Consider the following 15,621-nt stretch of genomic DNA (forward strand, 5'->3'; position numbering starts at 1 on the left):
AAAGCAAAGTGTGGGAGATGGTGTAGAACCAAGGATAAAAGAAAAATTCCTAATGTTTTGAATTACAGAGGGATGCTAAAATGTTACAGATATTTTATAGATATAGACATGGAATACTATGGATAATAGAATTAGTTATATGGGTATATCCTAGTATTAATCAAGGTCCACAAAATGCTGACATTGTTTTAAGGAGAAAAAAATTGCCCATCGGCTCTGAAGGAGTACCTCTGCTGGTGTGTAGCAATGCCTGGAATACCCTCAGCTCATTCCTTTATAGCCTATTTCTTATCCAGAAGGTTAAATTTTGACTATCTGAGATGTTGAAAGAGTTGGAGGTAACATAGCATTTACTTTTCAGAAATTAGGTGAAGTGTAGCTATTTTAAGGAGTAATGCTTGTTTGTTGCCAGTTAAATTTGTAAATTTTGGAGTTTCTTGTAATTCTGTGAAAGAGCAAATTGATGGTATCTATGAATAAACTGAAATACAATATTTATAATAGCACTAAAATGCACAACTATGTATTGGATGTTTACAATGCATACCACATTGTGCTACGCATATCATAGACTTCATTTAATCTTGAAAATAACAGTCTGTTTTATTCCAATATTACCAATGAGTAAAGAGGCTCAGAGATACAAATAAGTAGTGCAATATTCCACAGACAGTAATGGCAGAGTTAGAATTGAAACACAAGTGTGTCTGCTTTAACCCAAGTTATTTCATACTTCTTAAATGGATGAGTTAATACATATATATTTGTACTTTATTCATGTTTTTGAACATTTATAATAACTACCTAAAAAGTGTTTTTTTCCTGCAATAGAGATTTATCATATTTCATAGAAATACTATATTTCCTCTAAATAATAGTTAAAATTGTGGTAACTGGCTGCTCAACTGAAAGTTTACACGAAACAGAATTTAAGAATTCATGAACAATATTATTCATGAATTCTTAAAGCTTGTACACTATCAAATAAAAATAGGGCATTTCTTATGGTAGATGGGAGTAAGAAATATCATCTTCTGTTTTTAAAAAAATGTAACTACATAAATGTTAAGAAAGAAATCTATTGAATAAAAGGTGGAGAAAAAAGAGGGTGGTTGATTTTAAACTCTACTGACTTTGTTGACTTTTACTTGATATGTGCTAACTGAAAAAATGGACAATGGCCACTCCCTCATTTCTTTTTCTCTTCCTTTTATTGAATTTTAACAGAAGTTTTGTCTGGCTCTTTTCATTTCTGTGTTTATTTCCTGTAAAATTGTGATGCATAATCAGAGTAAGTTTTTGTTTGTGTATGATTTGCCATGAAAAGTCACTGTGTATCTGAAGCCAAAATTACACTTAGTATTTCATGCGGTTTTGGCTGATTTCCTTTCTATTTTCTTCATTAAGCAAGTGCCATCAAGGCCAGCAGTACCCGTATTATATGTCCAGAGAAGAGCCAGGCCAGATGGGAACTGCGTGAAAGCAACCAGTTATCTTGCTAATTATGCCAGCTAGAACCAGTTGTATTGCATTAAAAAATGTGGAATCCAACAACTTAGCTGTTCACACTCAATTAGCAGTGTGCTGGAGAATGGAAAACTCAAGCAAGGAGTCCATGTGCTCCGGGAAGTGACAGCTGCTTCCTTACCCAGCATTTAATATCCATGTAAAATTTTTTCAATAAACGTTGTGATAATTTTTGCAAGAATCATGTATATGTTATGTCTCTAATTCATCTCATAATTTAAAAAAAAAATAAAGAAAGTTCAGTGTTCTATCTCCACTTTATAACTTTTATTTAGCCCACATAAAGAATAAAGTGCAAAAGTAAGCCACAAATTCTTGACATGTTTTCAAAAAGAAGAAATCAGTAGAGAAAGGAGAAAAAATCAGGAAGAAAGACAACAATTAGCGTATTTATCATAAATGAAGGAAATAAAACATCGAGACTAAAAGAAGACTCAAGTGTTTCATTTGTACATCTTCTGAGATAAAAATAGCTGGAAATGGCAACTCACTTCACTGGCATTTTTCGTTCCACTGTCTGTCACAGATGATGCCGAGTTTCTCTTTCTGACTGATCTTCAAGCTGAAGGTAATGTGACAGCAGGAACATTACAATTAGTATGCAAATACCTATCCCCTGGGTTACAAATTGGCATTCTTTAAATTCTGCTATTCTCAGCTTTTTTCTTTTTGTTATTAACTTTTCATTGGTCAAAACACTTAAACTTCTAAGTAATAAATAACTCTTTGAATAAATGTGACATTTCTCTGAGTCTGTGGCATAATTGAAATAAATTCCATCTGAAAGTTTTTTCTGAAGCTCGTATTCATCCGTTTGCAAGACAACTATTGTTCACAGGAGGTTAAATCAATATATAATGATATACATATTATAAATATACATATTTATAATTAATATTCAGCTTTAAGTCTTTAATCTGCCTAAGAGATCATTTTGTTTTCCTTTGTTCTTTGATTTGCAGAGAATCTGAGGAGGGCTCTACCTTTAGTATACTTATCTTAAACAACTATATATGTTTAACTATTTAAGCAATTTTATTCATGAACTAAAATGTTCTAATATAAGACATTGCAGTTTTCTTTGAAATTTATGCAGTTTTTATTGCTTAATAACATACATTTCTCTCTTTTAACCATGGATCTCAAGTCATTTTATGCCAATATTTCTTTATGCAATATGATGTTTAATGTAATAAGACTAATATATTTATCAAAACAAAGACCATATATTGGCAATTTTAATTATAGTTAAAGTTTTATAACTTCATGCTTTGTCAAGCTTTTATCTCAATGTAATACAGTTCTTTGGTAGTAAAATTCAACTGGTATGTGTTTATGACCCTCAATGTCAATTAAAAACTCTTGAAAGATTGACAATTTTTCAGGTGGGAGAAAGAAAGCAGTCAAAAGAAGGTAAAAAATGTTCTTCTCCTTGACTTACCGTGGAAATGCCCTAGTTGATCTATAGAAATGGTTAGTATCGGTGGCCCTGGACTAATGAAACTGAGAGAAGTAGAAGAAATGACCTAAAAAGTCGGTGTATCATTAAGAAGGGAAATCATCAATCAGCTCAATCCCTTTTGTTAATTCAAGCACCATTAAGTAATGTTCTTAGGATAAGCAAAAACTGAATCATTAAACATATTTTCACTTTTTGTTTTGCTCAGGGGGGATAATGAAGTATTAATTTTATAATATATGCTTGAAAATAGTACAGTTTGGAAAATACACTGTCAAAATTTAAAGACCCTCTTGGTTAAAAAAAAAAAAGAACCATGCAAAGTCTTTAAGAAATAGGAGCCAGGAATAGGCTTATTTTACATTAAAATGTTAAAACAAAAATTTAAATTTCTATTTTGAGTTTACTGCAATTGCAAGCATGCTTTTTCTCATAAATCCTTCCACAAACCACAATTATTGTTTAATGTGCACTTTCCATTCCTTTCAATCTTCATTGTTTAGAAAAAACTAATAATTGGATTTTATTTATCAAAATGAAGCCTCATAATACAATGAGCAGGTGAGGAAATAAGCTTTCTTATTAGGCTGAATGATGCTTTATAGCATTCAATGTATCTTGACAAAAGATTGCCATATAGATACTGTTGGGACATCTAAATACCGCCAGCTTTTGGTCCAATGGGTTTAGGCTGCATTATCAGAACTTATGCCCAGTGTAATAAGCTAAGTATACAACCCTCCCTGAAAAGATGTCTGTGTCCTAATGCCTGGAACATGTAAATATATTACTTTATGTGACAAAAGAGAAGCTGATTATCCTAGATTATCCTGGTGGATGGGGTGTAATTATAAGGGACCTTTTAAGAGGGGAGAAAGGAGGGTTAACATCTAGTAGTAGGATATTTCAGGATGAAAACAAGATGTTGGAGTGATGTGAGAAAGGGGTTAAGAGCCAAGGAACGTAGGTGGCCTCTAGAAGCTGAAAAGGGCAGGGAAAGAGATAGTCTCCTCAAAGACTCCAGAAGCATGCAGCCCTGCCAATATCTTGATTTTGACCCAGTGAGACTGATTTTGGACTTCTGGTCCTGATATGGTTTGCCTGTGTCCCTACCCAAATCTCATCTTGAATTGTAGCTCCCATAATTCTCACGTATTGTGGGAGGTACCTGGAGGGAGATAATTGAGTCATGCGGGCGGTTTCCCCCATACTGTTCTTGTGGTAGTGAATAAGTCTCATGAGATCTAATAATTTCATACGGAGTTTCCCCTTTTGGTTGCCTCTTTCTCTTGTCTGCCGCCATGTAAGATGTGCCTTTCAACAGCTGTGATTGTGAGGCCTTCCCAGCCACGTGGAACTGTGAGTCCATTAAACCTCTTTTTCTTTATAAATTACCTAGTCTCAGGTATGTCTTTATAAGCAGCATGAGAACAGAGTAATACATGTCCCCTGGACTCTGAGATAATAAATGTATATTGTTTAAGCAAGTAAGTTGGTGGCAGTTTTTTACAACAGCAATAGAAAATGAGTACATCTAGGGAACTCCTCTCTTTAAAACCCTCCTTAAGAGAAGGAAGGTAAGTAATAAAATAGGCATAAATTTTGAGACAAGAGTAACAAGTTCATATGCAAATGTGGATTCTTCATCCTGGACAATAACCTTGACCTTTCTGAGTCTCTTTGCTACTGATAGTATTGATAATACCTATCTCACAAAGTTATTTTGTGAAATTGAAAGAAAATATAGCAAGCCAACACATCTTACATAAGTTTATTTATATATGCTTATTTATTTTGTTTCCTTTCTCCTCATTTGACATTCACAGAACCATGGTGAAGATAATAATATGGGAGATCTTATGGACAATACTGTCATGCAATCAATGGGAATTTCTGTGGAAAGATATGAGATTTATTCTGAAATATTTTTAAATACTTGTACAAGAAATCATAGGTGCTGGAGGAATATAAAACTTTAATCAGACAGTATAAAATTGGTCATTCTGGAGAATTAACATGATGAGAGTATGTGTGGAATAATTGGAAGACTGAGAGGCAGATGGGAAAGTTAAAGATCATGTTTAACTCCATAATATATAACAATTATGTACATACATATATAATATAAATATATAAGTTTTATTTGTCAATTACAAAATTAATTAACTAATTTAAAAAGTAAAGGGGATTTAGCAGAATCATAGAAGGTATTTCTTTTCAGTTTATGGGTTAATGACACAAATTATACTCATAAACCACTTTAGAGCTGGACTCTGCAGTCAACTTTCTAGTTTAAAAAGTAACATAGTTTTTTCTCCTTGAAATTGCAAAACAAAGTTTAAGAAAATTTTTTTAAAAAGTATAGTATGCTGGTCCAAACATGAGAGAACAAGGGTGGCTACAGATGGATGGAACAGTAAACATCATTGGTATTACGTCTGTGCAGAGGAGATGGGATTAAGAGGGTCAAAGGAACAGATTTCAAATCTGGTAGCTTGAAAGAATGGTGATTCCACTCATGATCATGGCAATCCATTAAAAAAACAGGGTTAGGAAAATCAATACATAAAATAAAGGTTTAGAGATATGTAGAACATTTAGATATGGTTTCCTTAACTTTCCTGTCATAGCAATTTCATATGCATATTCAAAGACAATATAGAGCATTTAAATCTACATGAGACCCCACTATTAACCTAAGAAACTACTGCTGTTTATACTTCATCATTAAAGGTAGGATAAAAAAATTAATAAGAACTTAATTCTGGTACTTGCATAATTTAATTTAAGCAAAAGTATCATATTTTATCTTGATACAAGTGCTAAACAATGTTCTTTTTTTTTAAAAAAAAATGCCGATTTGATTGTATGACATCCAAGTAAGAATGTCATAAAAGATTTGCGGGAAAAACACCATAACAGTTAAAATAATTGAGGATTTTAACCAATAATAGTTAAAATACTTCAGACATACGTGTCAGAAACTTTCTGAGCATTATCTCCTTGGTTATTATTCTACGAGATAGTCAATATTTTTATTCATATTTTAAATATGAGGAAACTAAGACTCAAAGAGGCTAAATATCTTGCTTAGGGTTGCATAACTAGAAAGGGGAAGGGCTAAAGCAAGATTGAGTGGGGGCAACTTGGTATTTAGGTGGTAGTGATAGTTAAATCTGTTAGATTTAGTTTAACAGGTGAAATGACAGAGAAAAATGGAGCTGAGAACTGAGGGCTTAAATGTTCATTTATTCAATAAGTATTTAAATACTTTAGTGACTGCTGAATGTAGAGTAACACTTATATTTTAGGAACAGAAAAGGGAAATGAGCTAGGGAAGATTTAATGCAATAAGCCAGAGAAAAGTTAAGGCTACAGTGTGGCATGGAATTTCCTTTAAAAACACTGTTCACAGCCTTTTGGAAAGAAGAAAGAATGATCAAAAGGTCAGGTGACAAAGAGAGGTTAAGGAGAATGAGGAGCAATCAAATACTGTGAAATTTGTTAAGATGGTCTCTTGCACAGGTCACAGCAAAGGAGATCAACAAGAATCAGATTAGATGAGCAGGACAGTTCACCACAAAATCGCACTGATCGTTATTTGCCCATATTATGTTTCTATTCAAATTATAATAGGAAAGGAAAGATTACTTATTTTTTTACAATTGTCTTCTTAGATTTATATAATAGGGTTATATAAGTGGTTTATTTTAGGACTAAATAATTTGAAAGTTAATTTTCTTTTCATAAACAAATGGGAAGAGAAAATTATATTTTCTTGATTCTGCTTTGCCTCAAGTTACTGCTATATGAGGTTCAATTTATAAAGCAATGAGCCTGAGTTGTGTATGGTTCATCAATTATTTCTGAGAGCGATTCTAATGGAGAAGTTAGAAATGTTGTGAGCAATGGCAATACCACTGAAATGTGTCTGATCTCCCAAAGTGGCTGCTTGGAAATATAACGCTCATTTGGATGTATAGTTCTTAGTATGCTTGTTGACAAATTTGTTGCATTACTTGCTAGTCACACTTCATGATTGTTATGTCCTAAATGTATTTTCTTTGTGTTTTCTTAGAACATGTACTATCATTGATAGTCAAAGAAATATCTGCCTTAGTAAAATAAAATATTTAGAAGTTCAAAATTTCTGATGTAAGTAAAAATGTCTTTTCTTATGTTTTAAAAGTAAATAACATTTTTTCACTTTAGTGAATTCATATACCTCAATGAATTAATTAAAATGGTATGATAGATATAAAAGTATTGTATAAATTTAAAAGTCAGCTTTTGGGAGGTAGAGAATGTTTAAATCCACATTGTAATCTCATAGTCATAATCATATTTGTTATCATTTGATCTGTTGCAATTTTCTTTTACTGTAGCTGAATATTTTTAGAACACAAAGATAAATAATCATTTAATTGACCGCTCCCCCTGTGTTTTACATTTCTGTGTTGCCATCGTGTATACACAGCATCCGTTAAACTATTCTCCTGAGCTAACCTTTCTTGTCTTTGCTGTCTGGTGAAGACCTCAGTATTCAATGCAAAAATATGCAAGGCAGAGAAGCAGTCATGGGAGATATTAATAAAGCTAAGTAATATAATTTTAAAAAGAGTATTTTAACTGAAATCTATGTACACAGTATTTTTATTTAATAAAAAATAAAGTTATTTTTTATTAACTTTTTAATAAAAAATTTGATAAGAAATTAGCTCAATGGAATACCACAGTCTGGGTAGTAAAATTCTATTAGGTAATATCACAGTCTGGGTAGTGGAATGTTGACATACTGAGAGGAATGATTCCTTGTAAATTCTAGCATTTCAAAAACGTACAATATTTGAGATGGTACTAAGATTCTCTTAATATTTTGGGTCACTGATGCCTAATAAAAAATGGAAGTAACACAAATTTAAGCTATATGTGTCTATTACATCCAAATACATTTTAAGTATAGCATACAAGATCGTTGACTATTTTATAAGGGAATGGCTCAACATCTTTTATAATATATTACTAGAATAAATTATCAAAGCCATGATATAAATTAATTTCATTATGTTATTGCAACTATATCCACATTTCAACTATGAATAACTTCTACCATCCTATTTATAAACTATTCTGAATAGAAAAGGAAAAAGACAAATAAAATTCTCACCCAGCCAATCACTATTTTTTCCCTCAACTCATAACAAGATTATTTTTATTTATTTTCTTCATGACCAGGTATCTCCCCCGGCATGGTCAGTTTGCTTTCATATCATTTTTTTTAACCCTTAACTTGTAAACTTCATTTTTTTTTAATGGAGAAGGAAAAATGGCAATTAAAAACTATCCACTCTTTCTTGCAAGTATTATAAAATACCTGGCTTGATTCTTAGGGATATTCAACCATTCATTTTTTTGACAGGTTAAATGGGTTTCTCTTAATATGTAGATTATTGCTGAAATAACTCTCTTTTTAACAGTATAAAGAAGGCAGGAAGTCATCTAATATGTGCACTGCCAGGCATCAGACAGTAACCAGGTCTTGCACTGAATTTATCATTCTTTGACTACTTGAGCCTTTTATTTTATTTTATTTATTTATTTTTTAGATGGGGTTTCAGTCTTGTTGCCCATGCTGAGTGCAATAGCATGATCTCAGCTCACTGCAACCTCCGCCTCCTTGGTTCAAGCGATTCTCCGGCCTCAGCCTTCCAACTAGCTGAGATTACAGGCATCCGCCAGAGTGCTCAGCTAATTTTTGTATTTTTATTAGAGATGGGGTTTCACCATGTTGGCTAGGCTGGTCTCGATCTCCTGACCTCAGGTGATCCACCCTCCTCGGTCTCTCAAAGAGCTGGGATTGCAGGCGTGAGCCACTGTGCCCGGCCTGAGCCTTTTGATCTTCTGATTAGTGGTGCTTTAGGCTTGACTTATAGACTGGCTACAGGAAATTCAGAAATGTCATACATATATTAATTTTCAATTAACTCATTTTTAGATAATATGCTTTACACGGAAGAGCATTACACAAGTTGTTAATCTGGATGCTATTACAACAAATATACTTTGTTCAACAGCAACTAAAAAATTTTTCTGTTGTTGATTTCCCAATGATTACCTAGAAGTCCAAAACGCTAGCCTGGTAGTATATAAACTGTTTTTCTAAAACACAGGTGTTTGTGTTTTTGTTTTCCCTCTCAGACACACTGACTGCCTGGTATTCCCTGAAAGTCCCACTGTTTCATAACTACTTCTGTTCATGAAATTTCTTCTACTTGGAATTCTCTACCCAGTTTTTGTCTTCTGTAATTTCTCAAGGCATAGCTTAAAAATTATACCCTCTTAGAAGCCTTTGGTGTTCTCCAAAGAACCAACCTATCAATAACCTTCAGTTGGTAGCATTGCGATGCTGCTGATTACATATTTTCTACTGCAATATCCAATGTTCCAGTCTTTTTTCTTATCTAAGGTAGAGACACAGTCTTGTACATCTCACAACATATGGTATAGTGCCTAGCACTATATGAATGTCCAGTGAGTATTTGCAAAAAGAATAAATGAAATGGATAGGTAGAAAAACAATATGTAAAACTAAGGAACACACTCAAAAAATGAGTAACCAAAAATGAGGAAGAGGTTCTTAAGTAAATTATTAGTGACAATGATCTCTATTAGTAAGCTGCTATCATGTGCAACACACTGCATACTAGCTTTAAAGAGAGTATCTAATTTCATTCTTATAAAAATTCTAATATATGTGAGAAAATAAGCTCAGAGAATCATTTCCTTCTTCCCAAAAGTTACTTAGTTTAAGTGGTGGAGAAAGGATTCAAACAGGTTTAACTGATTCCAAAATCCATGTTCTTTCACGATTTAAAATTTCAAATTATGTTCATCCTTTGCTGCAACAAAAGAATAAAAGTAGCAAGCTTCATCCTGATGACCCATGAAATGATTTTTTTTAGGGAAGCTAAGCTCTGTGAGAATAATACAATGAACAGGTTTATTCGGGATCATACCTTAATACTGTTATTTGTAGGTCCAGATATGGTGATAAATATTTAATTAGAAGAGTATATGAAATACATGTTAAAAAGAGGATTTGTGCAAACTCATTAGGCAGGCTTTCAAGCTTTGTAATGACATAAGTGACAAGTGGATTATGGTTTATTTTAAAAGACATGTCAACCCAATCTTGTTGGGGGAAGGGAAAGAAAGTGGAGAAAGAGAAAAAGAGAGATGGAACACATATTCTTTTGCAAATTTAACAAATGATTTCACATGCTTCATGCTGTTTATTCTGTGGGATTGTTCTCTTAGTAGTTAAATATACATACTCATAAATACCACATATTTCCTACTGTCTGTTTAAACTTTTGCAACTCATTCTTTATTTCCAATAGCTCTTTTCTCTTCAGCATCTGTGTTTTTCTGTGTTTTTTGTGTCCCAAGTTTCTTACATATATTACAACACAATTCAGAGGCCTCTTTTTTATTTTATCAAGTTTTTAAGCTAGAAATAGAAACAATGTCCAGTGACCTTCCATGATATAACTTTAAAAGTATATTGTACTCATTGTCCTATGAAAAGATCTAATTCTTCCTGAAATAGAATTCAGTATAGAATCCCAATATAGAATATAATTCAATTCTAAAACAAAAATGGAAGAATGTTAGTAGAAAATACTTCATAAACTGTATTTGATCTTGACTGTAATAGCATATAACTATTTATTATCTCTTCTTTAAAGGTGATAACCTAAAGTGAGCATTAAGATTTTTTACTCATGGTTACATGACAAGTACGCTTTTTAAATTAATAACTGCTGGATGGGGAATTGAAGCTCAGGTCTCTTTAAGTCCAAATATACTTTCTACTACACTTATGTTGAAAAGTTCACTGTCTAGAAATGTAGCCTAGATTAGCAAAGGCATGCAGATCCAAAGACAATGCTATATATACATCTTTTTATAATTATGATGTTTTTAGAGAGCCATATGTTAAAGTAAACTTTTTCCAAAGGATTAATAATTTTGAATTATATTTTAAGTCATAAACATGTTTTTACTTTTTTCAGCTTTTTATTTTGACATAATTATATATTCACAGGCAGATATAAAGACAGAACAGACAGGTTTCAGATCCTTTGCACAGTCTATCCCAGTGGTTGGCATGGTTTGCATCTTATATAATTATAGTGCAGTAACAAACCAGTAGTTGACACTGGGGTATATGTGTTTGCCCTTTGTCATTTTGTCACATTTGTAGATTTACATAACCACCAATGAAGTCAAGACACAGAACTATTCCATTACATCAAAGATCTCCCTTATGTTATGCCCTTATAGTACCTTCTCTGCATCATCCCTAACCCCTGGAAACCACTCATCTCTTTTTTTTTTTTTTTTTTTTTGTCATTTTGAGAATATTATAAAAATACGATCATACCTTACATGACCTTTTGAGATGGGCTCTTTCCAATGAGCATAGTGTTCTTGTGATTAATCCACATCATTTCCCATGTGACTAGCCCTTGCCTTTTTATTGCTGAGTAGTATGTCATAGTATGTGTGTATCACTGTTAATTTAATCATTCACTACTTAAGAACACTTCTTGTTTAGGGGTTTTGATCTGTGACACATAGAGCTGCTATGAATAGTGTAGGTATTTGTATAGACATACATTTTATTTATCTGGATTAAATGTGTAGGATTACAATTGATGGGTCCTATGGTAAGTGTGTGTGTGTGTGTGTGTGTGTGTGTGTGTGTGTGTATTTAAGAAACTGCCAAATTATTTTCAGAGAGACAATCACTTTATATGCTACCTGCAGTGTATGAGAGGTGCACTGTTTCTGCATCCTAATGAGATTTTTGTTTTGTCATTAAAGACATTTTTATCTGTTCTATTACCTAGATTGGCAGTGATAACTCATCTTGGTCTTAATTTTAATTCCCTAACAGCTCGTGATGTTGACCCTTTTTTTCATGTGATATTTGCCATCTATATGTTCTCTTCAATGAAATGCCTCTTGTATTTTACCTTTTTTCTAATTGAATTGTTAGTTGTTATTATTTTTTTTAACAGTTGAGGGTTTTTTTTATTTAAAAAAATTTTTTTGAGACATTTGGATAGGAGGAGAGTATCTTGCTCTGTCACCCAGGCTGGAATGCAGTGGCATGACTGTAGCTCACTGACTGCAGCCTTGAACTGCTGGGCTCAATCCATCTTCCTGCCTCAGCCGCCGGAGTAGCTAGGACTACAGGTGTGAGGCACAGGCGCCATGTCTGGCTAAACTGTTGAGTTTTGAGAATTCTTTATGTATAGTAGATATGAACACCTTATTAGATATGCAGCTTGCAAATATTACTTCCTAGTATGTGGTTTGCCTTTTCATTCTCTTAGCAGGCTTTTTCACAGAACAAAGGTTTTTAATTTTGGTAAAGTTCAATTTATTGTTGTTTCTTTTATGAATTGTGCTCTTGATGTCATGTCTAATGACTCTTCCCCAGGTCCTAGATCCCAAATACTTTCTCCTGTTATATTCTAACCATTTTAGAGTTACATTTAAATCTATGATTCCTTTAAAACTAATTTTTTAAGTATAAGGTGTGAAGTTTCGAACAAGGTTGACTTTTTTGCCTATTGATATTCAATTGACAGTTTGGCAGGGATTAAATTTTAGGCTGAAAAACATTTCCCTTTATAAATTTGATGGTATTGCTCCATTGTCTTTTTCTATCCAATCTTACTGATTACTGATCCCATATAATTCTCATTTCTTTGCATTTTTATTACTGGTTTTATGAGATATTTTGATTCTGTTCCTTTGCATGGTTCTTTTTTCATTTACTGAGTTGATTTATCTTTTAAATATGGAGCTTTATGTTCAGCTCTTGGAATTCTTCTTTCATTATTTTAAAAATAATTTTCTCTTTTCAAGTCTGTTTTCTTTTTCTGTACATTAAGCTTATCAGTTAGATTATGAACATCCTGAATTTTACTTCTTTATTAGTAATTTTTACCATGGTAAGCCCTCAGTCTAAGATTCTACTTCATTTTCCCTGTTGTATTTTTTTTGCATCAAATAATTTCCCCAAAATTAAAAAGGATTTCTTTTTATTTAAGACCGTTCTCTAAATATCTTCATTGTTGTGGATATATGCAATGTTCATTCATTTAATATTACTTTTAAATGGTCTCAAAGGAAAAGAGATAAATACATTTTCAATCTTTTAACAAAAGTAGAGACCCTTGTGTCTAAATTTTTAAAAAATATTTAAAGTAGTAAATGTTTCAAAATGTTTTATTATTTTTCTAACTCATGATTTTCATAATCTTCTAGTATTTTATCAAATACCTGTACCTTAATTTTTAAGTTACTCTCATTGTGCCACTCAATAGGTTTTTAAATATGTCAAATTTTTTGAATAATATGTTTTAAAGTCAATTTAAATTATACATAGTCTTATTTATTTATTTATTTATTTGTTTATTTATTTATTTAGAGACGGAGTCTTGCTCTGTCACCAGGCTGGAGTGCAGTGGCACGATCTGGGCTCACTGCAACCTCCGCCTCCCATGTTCAATCGATTCCCCTGCCTCAGCCTCCCAAGTAGCTGGGACTACAGGCACCTGCCACCACGCTAATTTTTTGTCTTTTACTAGAGACGGGGTTTCACCATGTTGGCCAGGTTGGTCTCGATCTCCTGACCTCATGATCTGCCTGCCTAGGCCTCCCAAAGTGCTGGGATTATAGGTGTGAGCCACCACACCCAGCCACAGTCATATTTATTTAAAATAGATTTTTAAAAAAAAAATCAGATCACTTACAACTTTTTGATCCAGAAACGAGGGAGAAAATAAATTCCACAAAATTTGCGTGGCTGCATACAGCCGACATTAACAAGAATGTAGAGCTATTATTTATTCAGGGATTCATATGTTCCATTATAGTCTTTCTTAAAGTAGTCTAGTTGAGTAGAGTCACAACATATACATCAACCATAGGTTTCAGTTACTACCACATACACAAGCACTGATACAATCTACTACATCATAATCACCTAATTAATTACAAAATACATCTCAGTGCCTCATTCCCAACTATTGCACAGATACACATGGTTACCCCTCAGCTCATCAAATTCAAAGTGTTTAAAACTGAATTCATTTTCAATTGTCTATCATTCAATCCTTATTTTTTGTTTTGACTTAACTATACTTGTAGTCACTGAAATTAAAAGCTTCAGAGTTATCATTAACATAACTTCGCATGAAGATAATGACTTGTCAGGTCTCATTTAGATATTGCTCACATTTATCTATAACTCTCCAACTCCAGCAACATTCCGTTTGTCCATGCCCTCACTTCTTAGTGATTAATGCGTCTCTTAACTAATTGTACTGTCTCCAGATTGTTCTCCTTCCAATCCATCCTACATATCTTAAAAGAGTCTTACTGAAAAACATAAGATCTCATTTTTTTTTGCCCTAGAATCTTACATGCCTCCATCATTTGCCAAATTTTGTGTAAACCTTTTAAGATGACTTTCAATGTCTGCCAAAATCTGGTTTCAACCTGATTTTCTAGATTTTATTTCGAAGTTTATTGGATCAAAGTAGCTTCTACTTTAGGAAAATTCTTTCCCCACCCCACACTTTTCTTGAATTCTGAACCATTTCATACATCTGTCCATATTTCAAACTCCCTCTGGAATTGATTTAACCTCACCGTCTTTAGTTGTCTAAATTCTACCCATGGATTTCAAAGCTTTGCTTGCATGATTTCCCATCTCTGATCCACAGAACTGGAAATGATCTGTTGCTCCTCTGAACTTTCATAACACCTATTATATGCTTTATCACTTTCTATCTTGTGTACTTCTAGTGTGTGACCATGTCTTATCTCTCCTTTTAGACTTCTTATTCCATAAGGATAAGTTAAATATTTATTCAGCTTTAAATTCTTCTCAACACCTATTACCTCATATATAACAATACCAGTTGATATATAATATTAATAACAATGTTGGACGTAGAAATATAAAATGTTTAAAAATTTATATTTTTCTTCTTCCCTCAACCTTTAGGGAGCTCTTCACCACATGATTTTAGCTTACTATAAACAAGTATAAAAGATGAAATTTATCACTGAATTAGAATACTTCTGTTTAAATCAATAAGCTCATATACCTAATCCTACTTATAATATGGAAAAGGCAAAGAATATCTATTCTGTGTGTGTAGGTTTTTGGGGTTTGGAGCATGATTCAATTTTTTTTTTTTTTACTTTTCCCTGCCTATGCTGACCTCCTTTTCTCATCTGTACTATTGCCTGAGGCAGTAAGATTATAGCACAAAGATTTGACTACAGTTTTATATTAATTGCATGACACACCTCATTTGAGAAACATCTCTCTTCTTCATAGAATCTATGAAACTGCCTTAGTACTTTAATTCCTTTGTTACAGATATTCTTTTAAGTTAGAGTAATAGGTCGTTATATGTTTTTATTTTTCTTATGTAAGTCACAATTTACATAGATGCCCCTTTTCTCGTAATAATAAGCAGAGAAATTAAAAGACACTTGCATATTCTTTTCAAAATAGAATCAGAAATAGAAAAAAATGTAGC

At 32.7% G+C, this 15,621-nt stretch overlaps 2 long non-coding RNA genes across 2 annotated transcripts in view; both read left to right on the top strand.

Annotated features, from left to right (window-relative positions):
- The window catches only part of LOC107969588 (uncharacterized), a 38,128-nt gene extending 36,641 nt beyond the window's left edge, over window positions 1-1,487 (top strand). The window contains exon 3 of the long non-coding RNA XR_010151518.1: window positions 1,408-1,487. This is a non-coding gene — a long non-coding RNA (uncharacterized LOC107969588). The remainder of the gene's footprint in view (window positions 1-1,407) is intronic.
- LOC134808478 (uncharacterized) overlaps window positions 1-15,621 on the top strand; it is a 158,461-nt gene that overhangs the window by 42,703 nt on the left and 100,137 nt on the right. The gene's annotated exons all lie outside the window — the stretch shown is intronic.

The sequence above is a fragment of the Pan troglodytes genome, chromosome 1, assembly GCF_028858775.2.
Source record: "Pan troglodytes isolate AG18354 chromosome 1, NHGRI_mPanTro3-v2.0_pri, whole genome shotgun sequence".
Lineage (NCBI taxonomy): Eukaryota > Metazoa > Chordata > Mammalia > Primates > Hominidae > Pan > Pan troglodytes.